Consider the following 7,132-nt stretch of genomic DNA (forward strand, 5'->3'; position numbering starts at 1 on the left):
ATGAAAAATTATTTAAATATGAATAAAAGGTCATGTGTCCATAAACATGGTTGGGTTTTAATTTGGAGTTTATACACAACGTTTACTGCTTCCCTGGGGATTTTTAAGAGCAAATCATAAGATAAGATATACCTAAGATATACCTTTATTCATCCTACAGTGAGGAAATTTCTTCATTATTGCTGTTTTTTGGGAGTTTTTTTTAAAGTTTCTTTTAAATTCAATCTGTTTACAGTTTGATTTAAAGTCCTGTCTCATGTCCTCCTCCTTCTCCAGAGAGACACAGAAGGCGTCCTGCCATCCCCAAAACCTCACACCCTTTCCTATCGTTTCTTAAATAGGAACTAAAATCAGACACATCCTGATGTCCACGTAACGGACAAACTCTCACACAGTCTGTCTTTTGGACATGTTTCTGCTAACATGTGTGTCTACGTGTAGCGTAGCAACGCTAAGCCTGCACCTTATCTCTTACACACTTACAGATTTAGGGCAAAATTAAAGCTAATTTTATCCGTATAAGGATATGAGGGCACACACTGCCAGACACACACACACACACACACACACACACACACAAATTAATCACACAGAGCAATTTTGTGCTACTTCTCAATAGGCGCGTCTGCGTGGACATTGACCCGAGTCAATTGCCTGTCAAATGCTACGCGCGATTAGGCAGCGGTGTATCCACAGCGAGGATAATGTGAGGAGCCTCCCATAGAGCCTATCTGTCTCCCCCCCCAACACACACACACACACACACCCCTCTTTCATCTTCGCACACAGTTCAATGTTAATGTCCAGCGGTGTCCGGCCTGACGAGGCCCCGCCCTCTTTTCTCACCCTCGTCTCCTCTTGTGCTGGCCAGCTGGCTGTGACCTCTGACCTCTTCACCCTCACCGGTGACCCCTGCACCCGTTCCCACGCCACGCCCTTTTGTCCGGACCGTGCCATGGCAACGCCTCAGCCACCGCTGCTACGGTAACAGATGGACAGAGCCCTGGAAATAGCTCTGTCCAAACCTGGAGTAGCGGACAATCTGCCCTGGACCACCACCCCCCACCCCCCTCCCCAACCCCTCAGTCTCTCACACACTCACACACACACACAGACACACACGCTCATTCCAACACAGGGCTTAAGGTCATGTGATTTGATGAAGTCATTATCATGGCTAATCTAATTCACCTTGACGTGAACACCGTGAACGCAGAGATGATGAATGTTATCTGGATCACAACCTCACCACCTCACCACCCACACTTCATATTTATTATAGTTATCGATGACAACATCGGGACAGAGTTACGGTTGATTGAAACAGATCACCTGAAACACAGCGGGGCGAGAAAAAGGAATAATACATCAAAAAGGAAAAAGCTTGGACATACACTGTATCAGGTGTCTCAAGAGGAAGGGGGTAGCTCAGTGGTTAAGGCATTGGATTAGGGTTCGGAAGATCCCAGGTTCAAACCCCACAACCACCAAGTTGCCACTGTTGGGCCCTTGAGCAAGGCCCTTAACCCTCAACCCCTCAACCCTATCTGTGTAATGAGATAAAAATGTAAGTCGCTCTGGATAAGAGCGTCTGCCAAATGCCTAAATGTAAAGGTTTGTTCTCAGAACGTTGCTGTAATGTAAATTTGGCAACATTAGGGATAGTGAGACACCGGCATTGCCCATGTGACGTTGGGATAATGTTTAAAGAATAACTAGATGACGACTTCAAAACAACATTCATTTTTTTATCTCTCGGCTGACATACATTTTAAAACTGTTCAGCTACAGCAATGTCCTTCCTGGGACTCAGAGACTGAGAGGTGAGAGCGCTAAAGATTAGCCTAGCTGGTCCGCCAGGTCACCTGTTAATGATTCAAGTATCGAAAGAATCCAAAGGAGAAATAAACTGGCATCAGCACACAACAAGATGAGATATATACGAAAACACTCTGATGTACGAGGAGTGTTCAAGTTAAACCGGGATTCGTGATTAAATGTTTTTTGTAAATGAAAGCATTGTCATTAACAGAAGACTTCAAGCACAGTACGGTGATAAGACTCTTAGCCCCAGGAAAACAAGGCTGTATGTCCGTGAATGACGCCTGATCATTGAAAATCGACAGATAACTTGTTGTGGAAGAGACGGATCTGTTTGTGTGAACTGTACATAACCCCCCCGGCACATCCCCCAGTACAGTACTGATCTCGCTTCAAGACATTTCCACATGTTTGAGCCATTAAATGAGTTCCTGGGAGGCCGGGGTTTCAGACATGAAGCAGACTGGCAGGTCTATCATGGATCCAACGTACTGAGAGAACTTTTGTACCTAGATGGTGTCCAAGCACTATTAAAGTGTCAAAAGTCAAAAGTCCCGGTTTGACTTGAACACTGGGCCACATGCGGCCTGAAATCATCTGCTGTCCCAAATTCTGTTTAAATAAGACCGACATTTAGACTCGACTTAATATTTATTAATGATTTAACCTTTTCATCTCACAATCATCTCTGATTTCTTTTATCAGCCTGATTTATCCTCACACACACACACACACACACACACACACACACACACACAGTGTTTGTTAAACAGCTGAAAACATCCAGACACAGGGTTTAAGTACAGCTCCATAAAAAGTTTGTGAAGACCAGATTGGCTTGTCGATGTACTCCTGCTGAGCCAAGCAAAGTGTGTGCGTGTGTTTACTTGTTTATTCACTGTAAGGGTCAAAGGTCAGCCTGGCTCTCTACAGGGAGAGGAAGCGCGTTGGGGATGGCACGAGCGTCGTCCCTCGTCACAGCCATAAAGTTTAAAAAGAGTGTGTGTCTGTAGGAGAGAAAGCTGCGTGTTTGTTTTGCACTCCATAGATGTTAGATAACGATCCTGTAAAACGTCTGCGGTACGACACCCTGTGAATCAGCTGTTGCTATGGAAACCAAAACATATTAGAACGTAGGCATTAATAATAATAATAAAAATAATAATAATAATAATAAATAAGTGTGAGAGTTGCTGTTTGAAAAGATTTATCAAAAGATTCCGACCAATCAGAGGGCGGAGTTCAGCAGCACTGAGATGTAATATTTAATTATTTTCAATAATATTTAATAAAGACATTGAGACGTTCTGATGTATTATTAATGACATTATGATTAAAATGTAAAGTCTTGCACCTGACTGCATTCTTTACTTAATAAAAAAAAAAAATTTGTAGGTAATTTATCGACATGTTATTATATCTTTCCTCTTATTTCTTTAAATAATCAAAAAAAAAAAAAAAATCTAAATCGTGATTAGATGTCCACTAGTGACAACTAAAACTCACAATAAAATAACACAAATTAGAACGTGTCGCGTGTGTATCATCTCATAAATCTGATCAGGAACCCGACCACCAAGTCTTAGTCCAATCACTCAGACAGGGTCACATGGTCGGTTTTCTCCATCGGTCCATTCTGCATCTGCATCCTTCTGTCCTTCTCACCCCCCCTCCTCCTCCATCCATCCCCCCTCTCTCCCCCCCCTCTCTCTCTCTCTCTTTCTACATTGTGTCCCAGGAGATTTTCTCCATTGAGGTCCAGTCTCTTAGGAAACCCCAGTCCTGCATGAAATAAGAAAGAGAGAGAGAGAGAGAGAGAGAGAGATGGGGGAGTGAAAAGAGGGGAGAGGAAAAGTAGGGGACAGAAGGAGAAAGCGTCAGTAAGGGTCGAGCTCGGACAGGGAGCGGACGCAGAAAGAGCCGAGTGGAAAATAAAGTGCGACTGAAGAACGCGCCGAGATGAAGATGATGAAGAAGAAGAAGAAAGACTCAGTGGAAGAAGAAGAAGACGAAAAAGAGGGAGACATCAGACAACGAGTGTGAATCTGAGGCAGGGATTTGAACACAACTTTTTATTGCTTCTGTCTTAACTTCCTTCATTGCTTTTTTTTTATCCCAACAGGGCGTCAGTAGAATGTTGATTCCATGCTGCATCTTTACAGCTTTACATCTTTACAGCTTCACATCTTTACAGCTTTACAGCGTCACATCTTTACAGCGTCACATCTTTACGGCGATGTTGCGTTTCGGCTCTTTGTGTGAAGCGGAGGCGTTTTGCGTGGACCGGCTCTATTGTGCGACGGCAGCTGTGGGTGTCAGGACAGAGGCCTACTACTCAAAAGAGGGAATGCACACACACACACACACACACACACACACACACAAACACACACGCGCATTCGCTCTCATACACACTCAGCCTAGCACTCACCTCCTCAGAAGAAGCTTCAAAAACTAAACCGCAACTCTGAGATCAGACAAGACACAGATCAAATCTATTTTATTTCTACTTTATTTACTGTAGATCTGTATTTTAGTAACTTTAGAATCTTATTAATAGGAATATTTTTTAAAAAATAAAAATAAACAAATCCAAAACTACTCCAGCATTAGTTGTGCAGATGTTGGTCTGCATTCTGGATTGGAAGTGTTGATGTTGCTCAGAAACTTTAAGTAACAATTAAAAAACATTCCGACGAAATCAATGTTACTTTTTTCTCTTTTGCTTATATTTAAGCAGAAAGCTTTTATAAGGCAAATGATGCAGGTAATCAATTTCTTTTGTAAAAAGAAAAAAATAAAATAAATTTGATTTGATTTTATTTTATGAGCATTCGAAAGAAAAACTAAACTTGTATTTTGTTTATAAAAACTGCTCAAAAAAGGGAACAAAAAAGTTTACTATTAAACTAAAAATAATAAAAGCTATTTGTTAAAATAATGATTTTTAAATAAAATAAATAAAAACAATAACCCATTTTTTATATTAAAAGAAAAAAACCTACTTTAAAAAAAATATTTTTGGAGAATATTTTCTAGTTTATTGCTTGCATTTTCAAACTAACCTAATTATCGTATAATAATTCTAAAACACCCAACAAACACAACTAGCCCTTAGAGACAACAATTACAAAACTGTTTTTACTGTAATGATAATGTCTTGAGGATAAACATCAACCAATCTGACAATGTAAAGGAGTCCAACACCTACCAAAAAACTAGCTTACTACCACTTAAACTTTAGAAAGCTACTTTCACAATCAAACTTAAAATAATTTAACTATGTAAAATATGTTTTTTTTTTAAAAAGCTTATGAAACCTGGCACAAAATCTAGCTTATCTATAGTGTATACTGTAACTCAGTTACATGTTTTGCAAAAAAAAAACTTGTTTTTAAATGTAACACTTTGAAACAAATTAAAGATTTAAAGCAGTTAGCTGTAACTAAAACTGTAAATAAATGCTACAAACTGACTGGCATAAAAACTAGCATAACAAGATTTTAACAACATGCAGCAACAATGAAGCAGCATTAAGGAAAAAAGTGAGCTTTAGAACTGTACACACTTTAAAGTTGTATTTACATTTTCTGTTTGAACTTCTTGAGAATACATTTTTAGGATGATGTAACCTGTTAAGTTATTATAGCTCTGATTTATATACAGTTTAGATATAAATATCAACTTTGATTGATTTCAGACAGATTTTAATGTGGATTTGTTTAAGTTTCTTTTTTCCCTTTTTAGGGTGTTGGCTGATTTTTAGTTTGAGTTTCAGGTGTAACTCTACAAGCGAAATTATTAGAAATCAGGGATGTGTTTTTTCCCTAGGAGCTGGATTTTCACTTTATAGCTTATTTACATTTATTTCTAAGTTTAGAATTGACGAACTTATCGTATGTGTAGAACTGTTTTTGTGTATGTGAGTGAATAATGACAGAACATTATCTTATATTATAACCAAAAATAAGTGCAAAATTTGATCGTATATATTTTTCCCTTTTTTTCCTTGTTACCTTCTTCTTCAAATTCATTTAATCTTTATTTAGGTTTTTGGATATGCCTCAGTTTTCTTTCTGGTCATTTAAATTATGTAGTAGTACAAGATGTGGAGAGAGAGAGAGAGAGAGAGAAAGAGAGAGAGAGAGAAAAGGAAACTTGGATTTTGCTAAAAGAAACTGTTTAAAAAAATTAGGAAACAGTTAGTTCTTGTTTAACGCAGTAAAGCAAATTTTACTATGTTTAAGCGTTCATTTACTTGTTCTATCAGCAGAAAATTTACATTTAAACATATTAATACACAAATACAAGTAGTATTAATGTCTGTTTTTATCATGATTATTCTAATAATAGAATAAAAATAGTCAATTAAATTGACTAGATTGAAAATATTTCAGTGTGTAAGAAAACATTTTAGTAAACAACTTAGAAAGTATAAGTATAAAATATCTGCAATCTAATGAATTTTTTTATTATTAGATTACAATAAACTAATTACTACATTTTATGCCCAACCTTTTTGTTCTATAGGCAGATGATTTTGTTAATTTTAAGCATTATTTTATAGAAATAAGCTACTTATGTTCATCTACAGATAATCTAATAGGTCTTCTATTTGGTTTATTGCTTATTTATTTACTTATTTTATTGTTATAATTAAAAATTGTTGACACGTTTGACTAGATTCAAGAAATTTCCAATTGCTGTCGTTTTCGTTGCAGTGTGCAGGTGTTGTGCAGAAGAAATTTACACAACATCTGCGTAAACATAGCACTATTGTTAAGAGGCTGATAGTAAATGAGACTCCGCCCCCTCGCGCCCAATCACAGGTGGAACCGCAAACAGGAAACTTTTTCCACTAGGATTAAGAGAGAGAGATGAAGAAAATATAATGTCTCTGTTAGGCCTTTGTTTACTTTTTTGTTCAGTTTTCCAAAATTTTCAACAAATAATGTGCAAAATTACACGTTTTAATTATTTGCATATTTCAGTGATTATTATGTAGAGACAGCTTAGTGTTAGTAAAGCAGGATATTAAATCAGTTTTTATCTAATCAGAGTAAGATGAGTTTTTAGAATAAAAGCGACTGGACATCTGGTTTAATCTGTACAGCGGTGATGAGTTTATACATTTAAAGATTAAATAATATTTGATTTGATTATTTGAATATTGAATATTTGATATGAGTTAAAAACTTAAAAAGCAGTCGATATTACATTTAATTATACATACACTAACTTTTTGTCCTAGTGTTAAGAAAAAAATAAAATAAATAATAATAATAATAATAATAATAATAAATATTTCTTT

The sequence above is a fragment of the Clarias gariepinus genome, chromosome 2 (assembly GCF_024256425.1).
Source record: "Clarias gariepinus isolate MV-2021 ecotype Netherlands chromosome 2, CGAR_prim_01v2, whole genome shotgun sequence".
NCBI classification, from domain to species: domain Eukaryota; kingdom Metazoa; phylum Chordata; class Actinopteri; order Siluriformes; family Clariidae; genus Clarias; species Clarias gariepinus.